General features: G+C 39.1%; 2 pseudogenes; one reads left to right on the forward strand and one right to left on the reverse strand.

The window, feature by feature from the left end:
• Window positions 1-1310: 1310 nt before the first annotated feature.
• Window positions 1311-5181, reverse strand: LOC119571922 (annotated as a pseudogene).
• Window positions 5182-8657: 3476 nt separating this feature from the next.
• On the forward strand, window positions 8658-12264 carry LOC119571921 (annotated as a pseudogene).
• Window positions 12265-14365: the final 2101 nt, after the last annotated feature.

The following is a 14365-nucleotide window of genomic DNA, read 5'->3' on the forward strand; positions in this document are numbered from 1 at the left end:
TTGACAATTTTCCGTCATTAGGAGAGACGGTTTCCCCTCGCTGTAACAGAATTAATTCTCATCTCGGTACAAGTTTAAACATGGTGAATATTGCGGTGTGGGTGGGAGGAGCCGCGGGTGAGTCATCTGTAGCATCTGCCTACGGGTAATGATTTCGGTTACGGATATTGGTCATCTTTCTGTTATGATGTACTATTTTGGACTGTAAGGTATGTATGTTAGCCATCGTTAGCTATGGTTTAGTGGTTACCTCGTGATCATTAACCTGCTTTCACTCTCGATAAGGTTGTGTGATTACGCGGTGATCATTAATCTATGTCAACCTGCATTGGAGGAGATCCTCGTCTGTACATCACTGGTTATGAGTAATGATTTCGGATACGGATATTGATTAGTTAATCACTTTCAGTGGTCATCTTTCTGTTATGATCAACCATTTTCAACCGTAAGGTGTGTGCTAGTCATCATTAGCTATGGTCTAGTGGTTGCCTCGTGATCATTATCCTGCTTTCACTCTTGACAAGGTTGTGTGGTTACGCTGTGATCATTAATCTATGTCACCTGTCACCTACATTTCATTATTTCTCTTATGATGCGTCATGTACGAACATAAAATGCACATGTGAAAGTAGGTTAATGATTTCCGGGTATTGATTATGTTGTTGTGGACATTGGTTGCGGTTTGCGGTTTGTGGTTTCGTCAAGGTCACTGATTACGTCACGGTCACTGACCTACTTTCACATTCATGTACGTAGGTGAATGTGCAGCGTTCTGTCCACCTTCCATCTACTTATATTATATTATATATATATATATATATATTAATATATATATATATAATAATATATATTTATATATATATATATATATATATATATATATATATATATATATATATATATATAATATATATATATATATATATATATATATATATATATATATTATATATATATATATATAATAATTTATATTCATATATATTCATTTTTTATATTTTAAATTTATATTATATTTATATTTATATTCATATTCATATTCATATTCACAATCACATTCAAGTTCACATTCACAGTCATATTTATATATATTTGATTATATATATATATATATATATATATATATATATAGTATATATATATATATATAAATATATATATATATATGTGTATTATATATATATATGTATATTTATATATATATAATATATATATATATATATTCATATTCATATTTATATATATATTATATTCATTTATAAATATTTATATATTATGTATCTTTATATATATATGTAAAAACTAAGTGGGACAATTTATGATTGTAATTCAACAAACTGAGTCATCCCAACTAAACTGTTGACCAGAGAACAGAACTGGTCCGCAAAAGCACACTGAGGCGATCTCTGAAGGTCAAGGAAGGGAAGAACATTAGCCCAGTCGCCATTTCCACATCCTTCGCGCGCCCACTAAACTCCAAGGTATACCTCTCTGTAGTCTGGGAAAGATGCGATTATAAATGGCTTTATTTAACCTTAAATTAGTCAGTTAGGTTTCTTGTTCAATGATTATTTTGTTCAATAACTTTTCTGCTTTGAGAAATAATGAAGCATAACTGTTGAGCCTTGAACAGCAGTTTATTACACATAGCAAATGATATAAAATTGACACTTACCAGGCAATTGCTGACTGACTGAGACTGTGAAAATATAAAGCTGAGAGAATCCAGCTGATCAGGCAGACACAGGTTAAGGGATTTTCACGTGTTTCTTGCAACGAGTCACGATGGCAAACAGATCTGATGGAATTTCAGGTGATCTGGAAAGATAGTAAACTCAACTACTGAACCAATTTCTATTCTCTTTCCGTTTTCCTTTTACCATACTTACAACTGTTTTTATAAAATCACAACAAATAGTAGGAACATATTTTTCTTTATTTTTCTTGCATGTGACTTTTTTATCCTCTCAACCTATCATACGTAAGAATTGAATATTTTTTCATTAAGATTAGTGATTTATCATGATTATTTGCTAACTTTTTTTTTTTTTTTTTTTTTTTTTTTTTTTTTTCTGCAACTGTATTTCTTGTCATTCTGTAACATTTCGAAGGATAGGCTATTACTCTCACTACTATTTGCCATCTCCTCATTTATCCACTTCTCTAACTTTGTTCTCCACTTATACATTTCTCTCTTCCATACCTAAGCCTTGAGATGTCATCAAGCAGAGAGTCTGTGTTGTTATCAAAGACAGGTCCAAGAACGACGTTGAGGGTGCCATGTGCAGAGACCCAGGCAGGAATCAGCTCCTCCAGTAAGACTTTCCACCTTTTTGCCAAGGATGGACTCATGGCGAGGGCATTGCTCGTGAGGAAAGGCACCTCTGGAAGGCTTGCATTTCTAGAGAAGGCTGTGTAAGGGAAGGGAAGACGGGTTTTATAATGGGAAAGTGGAAGGAATAATAATGATGATGGTGCTCTTCAGATATGTAACCTAACTGACCCTACTTTAATGACCAGATTGCTAGATGGTATTCCAAATATTTTTACCATGTAATGAGAACCATATTTTTAATTTGGTCTTACAAAAAATAAGTCTTTCTCTCTCTCTCTCTCTCTCTCCCTCCCCCTCCCCCTCCCTCCCTCCGCCCCTCCTTTCTTCTCTCCCTCCCTCCCTCCCTCCTTCCCTTCCCTTCCCTTCCCTTCCCTTCCCTTCCCTTCCCTTCCCTTCCCTTCCTTCCCTTCCCTTCCCTTCCCTTCCCTTCCCTTCCCTCTTCCCCTCCCCGCCCTCACCGGGAGGGAAGAGGGGTTCCGCGGCGAAGCCCTGGCTAGTGAATTCCCGGAGTTCGGGGCAAGATGGCGCAGCCGTCGAGGCGAGCCGGACGTCGGCGGTCCAAGAAGCGCCATCTGTTCCCGGGTATCCTTCCTTCACAGTGAAGCTGGTCCACAGGGGCATCCTCAGTCTCTCTGAGTATCCTATTGAAGAAATTTGGGAAATCCTGCTGAGAAATGAGTGACGGGAGGATATTACTTTAACTGTGGCCATGCTTTTGCCGCTGCAGCGAGGGCGAGGTGGCGGCCAATTTATCGTACCTGTGACGTGGTCGTGATGGAGTAAGAGCTTGAGTGACAGAGGCAAGCTGCCGGTGTGAGGGACGCCCCACGGAAGGTGGTATTCCTCCAACTCCAGCTCTTGCGTCTGTGTCAGCTTGAGTGATGAAAGCCATTTCTGCAACAAAGAAACATGATTACTGAGTAATTTCAGTTTATTTTGGGATGTTACGTCATCCATAAACAAAGTTAATCGCAAGGAAGACACTACCATTGCCATTTGTAAAAATAAGAAGAACAATAATCCTTGCCATATCTATTGAAGTAAATAGTGAAAACAAGGTCATCACTACCACCGCGATCTCCGTTTGAACGAGAGCCAGTCCGCAGGGCCTTACCTGCGCGGCGTCAGAGGCGCCCTCGCACCGGGACGCGACGAGGCGGTCGCTGACGTCACCCACGGGAAGGGTCGCGCTCGGGGGCTTAACTTCCTGCAGGTTAATTGTCACAAATAATAATCAAGACAAACAGAAGAGAAAAGTGAAGCAAATAAACAGAAGCAAAGAAGTGGCTAGTGGCAACAAGTGTGTGACCATAAAACATGCGAAGGAAAATTGAATTGAATTCATCTTGACTTATTCAAGAGCACAGCCTCACCTGCTGCAGTTGTTGCGTGGGCGGCGGCTGGGCGAGAACGTGGTTGAGGGCGCCCCATGTGCCGTTATTTTCTGCAGGCTCCACGCCCGTCAGCTGACACATGAGGTTGTAGAGCTCAATGTTCTGGAAGGGCTCGATCTCCAGGCCCTGTTGCAAATCCGGGCCGTAGGCCACGAAGAGTGCCTATAGCAGAAGAGTGGAATTAGAAAATGGATGGCAACCCAGTGAACCGCTGGGAGGGATAAACAAAAAATTCAGAAACAAAAATAACTAATGCTCAGGGAAAACAAGAACAAGGATAAATAAAGATAACGATTGTGTTTCTAGTTACAAACTGAAACCCAGATTACGTTCGCATAATCTGACATGATCCATTACAAAGCCTGTAATTCCGTATGTGGAAGATACTTGTCCTTCTTCCCTTGATGTGATGCATTCCCGCACCCGAACGAACAGACCTACAGTTCCCTACCCCTACTACCTTGAATTATTGAACACTTAGTTGGAAAGGCTCCTGACCCTCATTTCCTTGAAGTAGTTATCATAGCCATGGTGGCCCCCGAGGAACCAAGAGGTGTTGGTCGTGACGGTTTTCCCGGCGTCGAGGTTTACGATGACGTCTGAGATCCTGCGGTTGTTACTGAAGTGAAACCTCTTGGGCAGGTCGGCCGGACTGTACACGCGCATGTCCGGCCTCTTGCAGGACAAGTTGCTCATGATCTCGTGTCTCATGTCTGAGATTGGTAAGAGAAAGATCGATTCTCTGAATGTGTGTATGTAGCTGGCGGTTCTGTACTGTAGGATTTTAGTCTGATTCCGTAAGATTATCAGAAATACTAGAGGAATTAATGCTTTTGAAAAGTCATACTATTAAAACAACTTTATAGCTTTGGAAAGTTTACACATGAGTTTACACATCTGGCTTCCGATTGATGAGACTAATATTCACAATGATTACTAAGTCTACTCCTGGAATTCTCAAAGAAGATACAAGTCTAACCTCGCACGATCATTCAAGACATTTCTTATCAAGAAGAAATTCACAGTTCAGAAAAGCTCTTGCTGAATGTTAAAATCTGCCTTCATACCATCATTGTCCTCCTTCAGGCTGAACATGCCGACGGCGCCGAAGTAGGCGAGCGCCACGTCTTCCAGCTCGGGAACGTACTCTTGCAGTTATGACCCGGTCCTTCCCTGCCGCTGCATAACCGTGGTCTGACAGCATCGATCATGTTCACGCAGTGGAGCAATGTCTTTCGGAGCCCTTGCAACCAGCTGAACCATCTGTGTCCTCCGCATGCAACAGCTGTTGGTTAGTCTGTAATGAGGATTCGGGAGTTTAATATGTGTTGGGGAAGTTACAGTGGTGTTGTGAAACTGTTTTTCACCGTACTGTATTTCATGTGCACGTTTTGTAGCAGATAATGTGATATCCCTCGTCAGAATGGCTCCAATTGCTTCGTCGCACCCCATTGGTTCCGTATTTCGCCTCCTTATTGACGCGATTTTTTTTGTCCTACCTTCTGGGGTAGCTTTGACGAAGGTCAATTTATAATGAAAAGAAAACTTATGATAGTGTCATTATGGAATTTAATGAATTAACTATTCGTAATCACAGTTAATATTTATTTACGCTAATGTTCTTGTCCTGACATAAAAATGAAAAGTTTCTGTTTATTGATAATGTGAGTGTGTAAAGCACTGTCTTAATAAGCACTGTTTTCAGATGCGTGCCTAATATGGTACTTGTTGTTCTTCCCTTAATTCTTATTAGCTATACTTATTTTTTTTGTTTTGTTGCATACTGATCGTCAAATTCACAGTTTTGTGTGTAGATATCAAACTAAAGACCCAATGTTAATTCTTTTCTGACAGTTTCATTTTCCTAGTTAACTGTAACATGTGTTCCATAATTTCCATATTGCGGATTTACACAAACGTTCTAGATTTATATCTCTGCATGCTGAATATATATATAATATATATATATGATATATATATAGTATATATATATATATATATATATAGTAATATATGTGTGTTGTGGTGTGTGTGTGTGTGGTGTGTGTGTGTGTGTTGTTTGTGTGTGGTGTGTGGGTGTGGTGTGTGTGTTTTTTGTTTGTGTTTGTGGTTGTGTGTGTGTGTGTGTGTGTATACACACACACATATCAGCGATGTACTTTTGGCCCTGTGGCAACAAGACGTAGCAAGAACCGGATGTACATACCTTCACACCCCCGTCCAAGTCAACTGCCCTTCCCTTGGCAGGACGCAGAATTTCGCCCGGCATTTCTCTTTTCGCACAGGAACAGACATCCGTCCTCGAAGGGAACCGCCGCATAAAAGAACCCGACCGGAACGCAGAGGGAGACACGGCAGACAGGCCAAGCCACACAGGGTCCCACTCTACCACCTCGTCCCTCCACCGGAACACGGGGGATCTCCTTGGGGTCACATCTACCTTCAGTATAAACCATCAAGCTAAGAATCCCTTTTTGATCGCCCAAGTCCATCTCTGGTCTTGCTCACATCTGGTGAACGCGGTGCTGCAACTCACGTCTCGCTTACACAACCTGTGTAAATTTGAGTATAGATAATGTCGTATTTAGAAAAAAACATATTTTGTACACACACACCACCCACACCACACACACACATCCACACACACACACCACACACACCACACACACACCCGCACACAGGCACACACACACATATGGTAATATCTTGCCAGAATATATCTGGAGTTGATGGGCTCTGCCGGTGCGCCAAGCTGACGCTTACAGTAGTCGTTTGATGCTGCCATCACTTCTTGCTTGCATAACATTATCTCAGCATTAGGTATGGCATTAACATTATTAATCATAATTTTCATTTACTTGACAACACCATGAAGAACATTCTGGCAATTATATTTACATGGTCGCTTTTCGTTTGTGCTGATGAGGCGTGCTCTGCCTGGTTTGAAACTTGGAGCTCACTTTGATGCTGCACTCTATGATACATTATTCGGTCAATGAGCGTCTCCTGTACGCATATATAATATATTATATTATATATATATGTATATATATACATTATATATATCTTATATATATATATATATTATATATATATATATATCTATATTTTATTAATATATGTATATATATATATATATGTATACTATACTAAGCTTTATATCTATATGTATATATATATATATATATATATATATATATATATTATATTATATATAATTATATAATTATATATATATGCGTAAGAGACCATCCATTGCCTGAATAATGTATCATAGAGTGCAGCATCAAGTTGACTTCCCAATTTCAAACCAGGCAGGAGGCACGCTCGTCACATAAAGAAAGGACATGTGATAATGCCAGAATGTTTCTTCATGGTGTTTCAAGTAATAAATTCATGATATATGTGTTAATGCATACCTAAAGCTGAGTAATGTTTATTGCAGCAAGAAAAAGTTTTTTTTGTAAGGCATCATCAACCGACTACTGTACTCGTTAGGCTGGCGCCCGGCAGAGCCCAACAACTCAGAGATAGTCTGCAAGAATATTTACCATATGTGTGGTGTGTGTGTGTGCGTGTGTGTGTGTGTGTGTGTGTGTGTGTTGTGTGTGTGTGTGTGTGTGTGTGTGGTGTGTGTGTGTACACATATGTTTTTTTTTCCTAACATTACGACATTATCTATATAAATTTTTCAACAGGTGTAAGCAGACGTGAGGTTGGCAGCACGCGTCACCGATGTTAGCAAGAACTCAGAGATGGACTTGGGCGGTTCAATAAAAGGGATCTGCTTGCTGGTTTATTACTGAAGGTAGATGTGAAACTCCCAAGAGACCCCCTGTCCCGGTGGAGGACGAGTGGTAGGCTGGACCCTGTGTGGGCTTTGGCCTGTCGGCAGGGTGTCTCTCCTCTGCGTTCGTTCGGGTTCTTTTATGCGCGGTTCCCTTCGAGGACGGATGTTTGTTCCTGTGCTAAAAGAGAAAGCCGGGCGACATCGCGTCCTGCCCAAGGGGAGCAGCTGCTTGGACGGGGGTGTGAGTGGTACATCCGGTCCTTGCTACGTATTGTTGACACAGGCCAAAGTACATCGCTGATATGTGTGGTGTGTATACAACACACACACACACACACACACAACACCACAAAAAAACACACACACACCACACACACACACAAACACACACAACACACACACACATATATATATTATATATATAGATATATATATATATATATATATATATATATATATATATATATAATTATCAGCATGCGATACATACCATTTCTAGAACGTTTGTCGTAAATGCCGCAATATGGAAATATGGTATCACAATGTTACAGTTAACTAGACAAATGAAACTGTCCTCAGAATAGAATTACACTTTGGGTAGTTGATATCTACACACTAAATACTTGTGATTTACGATCGTATGCAACACACAAAAATAGTTATAGATAATAGAATTAAGGGAAGGAACAACCAGTCGCATATTAGGCATGCATCTTAAACAGTGCTTATTAAGACAGTTCTTACACACCTCACATCTCATAAAAAGAACTTTTCATTTTTATGTCCATGACAAGCACATTTAGGTAAATAAATTATAACTTTGGATACGAATATTAATTCCGTTAATTCATAATGACACTATCAAATTTTCTTTTCATTTCTAAATTGACCTCTCGTCAAGCTACCCCAGAGGTAGGACAAAAAAAATCGGTTTCAATAATGTTAGGCGAATACGGAATCCAGTGGGGCGACTAAGGCAATTTGAGCCTTCTGCGAGGGATGCCACATTACTGCTACACACTTGCACATGAAATACGTACGGTGAAACAGTTTACAACCACCACTGTAACTTTCCAACACATATTAACTCCGAATCCTCATTACAGACTAACCAACAGCTGTTGCACGCGAGGCGCAGATGTTTCAGCTGGTTCAAGGGCTGTCCCGAAAGACAGTTGCTCCACTGCGTGAACATGATCGTGCTGTCAGACCACTGGATGGCAGCGGCAGGGAAGGACCGTTTCATTAACCTGCCAGAGTACGTTCCCGAGCTGAAAGCGTGGCGCTCGCCTACTTCGGCGCCGTCGCATGTTTCAGCCTGAAGGAGTACGATGATGGTATGAAGGCAGATTTTACATTCAGCAAGAGCTTTTCTGAACTGTGAATTTCTTCTTGATATAATGTCTTGAATGATGTCGAGGTTAGAACTTGTATCTTCTTTGAGATTCCAGGAGTAGACTTAGTACTCATCTACTGTGATATTAGTCTCACAATCCGGAACCAATGTGTAAGCCCATGTGTAAACTTTCAAGCTATAAAGTTGTTTTAATAGTATCACTTTTCAAAGCATTAAGTCTCTAGTATTTCTGGAAGCTTACGAATCAGACTAAATCCTACAGTACAGAACCGCCAGCTACTAATACACATTCAGAGGCTCGTCTTCTCTTTACCATCTCACATGAGACACGAGATCATGAGCAACTTGTCCTGCAAGAGGCCGGAAATGCCGCGTGTACAGTCCGGCCGACCTGCCCAAGGAGGTTTTCCTCAGTACACGCAGGATCTCAACTGTCATCTAACACTCACGCCCGGGAAAACCGTCACACCACACTCTTGGTTCCCGGGCCACCATGTCTTGATAACTACTTCAGGAAATGGGGGTCAGGGCCTTTCCAACTAGTGTTCAATAATTCAAGGTAGTAGGGGTAGGGAACTGTAGGTCTGTTCGTTCGGGTGCGGAATGTCATCACAATCAAGGAGAAGGACAAGTATCTTCCACATACGGAATTACGGCTTTGTAATGGATCATTCAGATTATCGAACGTATCTGGGTTTCAGTTTGTAATAGAAACACAATCGTTATCTTTATTTATCCTTGTTTCTTGTTTTCCCTGAGCATTAATTATTTGTTTCTGAATTTTTGTTTTATCCCTCCGCAGCGGTTCACTGGGTTGCCATCCTTTTCTAATTCCACTCTTCTGTATAGGCACTCTTCGTGGCCTACGGCCCCGGATTTGCAACAGGCCTGGAGGATCGAGCCCTTCCCATAACATTGAGTTCTCTACAACCTCATGGTCAGCTGACGGCCGTGGAGCCTGCAGAAAATAACGCACATGGGCGCCCTCAACCACGTTCCTCGCCCATCCGCCGCGCACGCAACACTGCAGCCGTTGAGGCTGTGCTCTTGAATAAGTCAGATGAATTCATTCATTTTCCTTCGCATGTTTTATGGTCACACACTTGTGCCACTAGCCACTTCCTTGCTTCTGTTTATTTGCTTCACTTTTTCTCTTCTGTTTTGTCTTGATTATTATTTGTGACAATACCTGCAGGAAGTTAATCCCCCGAGCGCGACCCTTCCCGTTGGTGACGTCAGCGACCGCCTCGTCGCGTCCGTGAGAGGGCTCCTCTGACGCCCGCGCAGGTAAGGCCCTGCGGCTGGCTCTCAGTTCAAACGGAGAATCGCGGTGGTAGGATGACCTTGTTTTCTATTTACTTCATAATATGGCAAGGATTATTGTTCTTCTTATTTTTTACATATGGCAATGGTAGTGTCCTTCCTTGCGATTAACTTTGTTTATGGTGACGTAACATCCCAAAATAAACTGAAATTACTCATTAATCATGTTTCTTTGTTGCAGAAATGGCTTTCACACTCAAGCTGACACAGACGCAAGAGCTGGAGTTGGAGGAATACCACCTTCCGTGGGGCGTCCCTCACACCGGCAGCTTGCCTCTGTCACTCAAGCTCTTACTCCATCACGACCACGTCACAGGTACGATAAATTGGCCGCCACCTCGCCCTCGCTGCAGCGGCAAAAGCATGGCCACAGTTAAAGTAATATCCTCCCGTCACTCATTTCTCAGCAGGATTTCCCAAATTTCTTCAATAGGATACTCAGAGAGACTGAGGATGCCCCTGTGGACCAGCTTCACTGTGAAGGAAGGATACCCGGGAACAGATGGCGCTTCTTGGACCGCCGACGTCCGGCTCGCCTCGACGGCTGCGCCATCTTGCCCCGAACTCCGGGAATTCACTAGCCAGGGCTTCGCCGCGGAACCCCTCTTCCCTCCCGGTGAGGGCGGGGAGGGGAAGAGGGAAGGGAAGGGAAGGGAAGGGAAGGGAAGGGAAGGGAAGGGAAGGGAAGGGAAGGGAAGGGAAGGAGGGAGGGAGGGAGGGAGAGAAGAAAGGAGGGGCGGAGGGAGGGAGGGGGAGGGGGAGGGAGAGAGAGAGAGAGAGAGAAAGACTTATTTTTTGTAAGACCAAATTAAAAATATGGTTCTCATTACATGGTAAAAATATTGGAATACCATCTAGCAATCTGGTCATTAAAGTAGGGTCAGTTAGGTTACATATCTGAAGAGCACCATCATCATTATTATTCCTTCCACTTTCCCATTATAAAACCCGTCTTCCCTTCCCTTACACAGCCTTCTCTAGAAATGCAAGCCTTCCAGAGGTGCCTTTCCTCACGAGCAATGCCCTCGCCATGAGTCCATCCTTGGCAAAAAGGTGGAAAGGCTTACTGGAGGAGCTGATTCCTGCCTGGGTCTCTGCACATGGCACCCTCAACGTCGTTCTTGGACCTGTCTTTGATAACAACACAGACTCTCTGCTTGATGACATCTCAAGGCTTAGGTATGGAAGAGAGAAATGTATAAGTGGAGAACAAAGTTAGAGAAGTGGATAAATGAGGAGATGGCAAATAGTAGTGAGAGTAATAGCCTATCCTTCGAAATTTAAAATCAAAAATACAGTTGCAGTAAAAAAAAAAAAAAAAAAAAAAAAAAAAAAAAGTTAGCAAATAATCATGATAAATCACTAATCTTAATGAAAAAATATTCAATTCTTACGTATGATAGGTTGAGAGGATAAAAAAGTCACATGCAAGAAAAATAAAGAAAAATATGTTCCTACTATTTGTTGTGATTTTATAAAAAACAGTTGTAAGTATGGTAAAAGGAAAACGGAAAGAGAATAGAAATTGGTTCAGTAGTTGAGTTTACTATCTTTCCAGATCACCTGAAATTCCATCAGATCTGTTTGCCATCGTGACTCGTTGCAAGAAACACGTGAAATCCCTTAACCTGTGTCTGCCTGATCAGCTGGATTCTCTCAGCTTTATATTTTCACAGTCTCAGTCAGTCAGCAATTGCCTGGTAAGTGTCAATTTTATATCATTTGCTATGTGTAATAAACTGCTGTTCAAGGCTCAACAGTTATGCTTCATTATTTCTCAAAGCAGAAAAGTTATTGAACAAAATAATCATTGAACAAGAAACCTAACTGACTAATTTAAGGTTAAATAAAGCCATTTATAATCGCATCTTTCCCAGACTACAGAGAGGTATACCTTGGAGTTTAGTGGGCGCGCGAAGGATGTGGAAATGGCGACTGGGCTAATGTTCTTCCCTTCCTTGACCTTCAGAGATCGCCTCAGTGTGCTTTTGCGGACCAGTTCTGTTCTCTGGTCAACAGTTTAGTTGGGATGACTCAGTTTGTTGAATTACAATCATAAATTGTCCCACTTAGTTTTACATATATATATAAAGATACATAAATATAAAATTTATAAAGAAAAAAATTTAATATAAAATGAATAAATATATATTAATAAAATTTAAATAAATTATTAATAAAATAAAATTATAATAATAAAACAAAAAATTATAACAAATTAATATGTAAAAATAATATAATATAATTATATAAAATTAATTATATATAAAATATATATATAACACATATATATATATAATATTATTTTTATATAAAATATATTTTAATATATATATATATATATATATATTATAGCTATAAAAAAAATATTAAATATGACTGTGAATGTGAATGAATGTGATTGGAATTTGAATTGAAAGAATATAAATTAAAAGAAATTTAAAAATTTTAAAAATAAAAATAAAATTAGGAACATAAATATAAATTTAATTATATATAAAATATAAAAATATTTTAATATAATTATAAATATAAAATATATATATTAAATATATTTTATAATATTTATAATAATAATAATTTTGTCATATTTTCATTTTTATTTTTAAAAATTATAATTTTTAAATTTTATATCATATTATATTAAATTTCCAATCACATTCAAGTCACTTTCACAGTCAATTATTTTAAGTGATTTATATAATATATATATATAATATTTTATTAATATATATATATATAAAAAATATAAAATAGATTTTTTAATATTAATAATAAATATATTTATATATAATATAATATATAAATATTTTAATAATATTATTAATTTTAATATAATAAATTTATATATATATAAATAATAGGGATTAATATATATATATATATATAATATAATATTCATATTTATTATATATTTATATTCATTTATAAATATTATATATTATGTATCTTTTATATATATATGTAAAACTAAGTGGGACAATTATGATTGTAATTCAACAAACTAGTATCCCAACTAAACTGTTGACCAGAGAACAGAACTGGTCCGCAAAAGCACACTGAGGCGATCTCTGAAGGTCAAGGAAGGGAAGAACATTAGCCCAGTCGCCATTTCCACATCCTTCGCGCGCCCACTAAACTCCAAGGTATACCTCTCTGTAGTCTGGGAAAGATGCGATTATAAATGGCTTTATTTAACCTTAAATTAGTCAGTTAGGTTTCTTGTTCAATGATTATTTTGTTCAATAACTTTTCTGCTTTGAGAAATAATGAAGCATAACTGTTGAGCCTTGAACAGCAGTTTATTACACATAGCAAATGATATAAAATTGACACTTACAGGCAATTGCTGACTGACTGAGACTGTGAAAATATAAAGCTGAGAGAATCCAGCTGATCAGGCAGACCAGGTTAAGGGATTTCACGTGTTTCTTGCAACGAGTCACGATGGCAAACAGATCTGATGGAATTTCAGGTGATCTGGAAAGATAGTAAACTCAACTACTGAACCAATTCTATTCTCTTCCGTTTTCCTTTTACCATACTTACAACTGTTTTTATAAAATCACAACAAATAGTAGGAACATATTTTTCTTTATTTTTCTTGCATGTGACTTTTTTATCCTCTCAACCTATCATACGTAAGAATTGAATATTTTTTCATTAAGATTAGTGATTTATCATGATTATTTGCTAACTTTTTTTTTTTTTTTTTTTTTTTTTTTTTTTACTGCAACTGTATTTCTTGTCATTCTGTAACATTTCGAAGGATAGGCTATTACTCTCACTACTATTTGCCATCTCCTCATTTATCCACTTCTCAACTTTGTTCTCCACTTATACATTTCTCTCTTCATACCTAAGCCTTGAGATGTCATCAAGCAGAGAGTCTGTGTTGTTATCAAAGACAGGTCCAAGAACGACGTTGAGGGTGCCATGTGCAGAGACCCAGGCAGGAATCAGCTCCTCCAGTAAGCCTTTCCACTTTTTGCCAAGGATGGGACTCATGGCGAGGGCATTGCTCGTGAGGAAAGGCACCTCGGAAGGCTTGCATTTCTAGAGAAGGCTGTGTAAGGGAAGGGAAGACGGGTTTTATAATGGGAAAGTGGAAGGAATAATAATGATGATGGGCTCTTCAGATAATGTTAACCTAACTGCCTACTTAC

The sequence above is a fragment of the Penaeus monodon genome, unplaced genomic scaffold (assembly GCF_015228065.2).
Source record: "Penaeus monodon isolate SGIC_2016 unplaced genomic scaffold, NSTDA_Pmon_1 PmonScaffold_8655, whole genome shotgun sequence".
NCBI lineage: Eukaryota > Metazoa > Arthropoda > Malacostraca > Decapoda > Penaeidae > Penaeus > Penaeus monodon.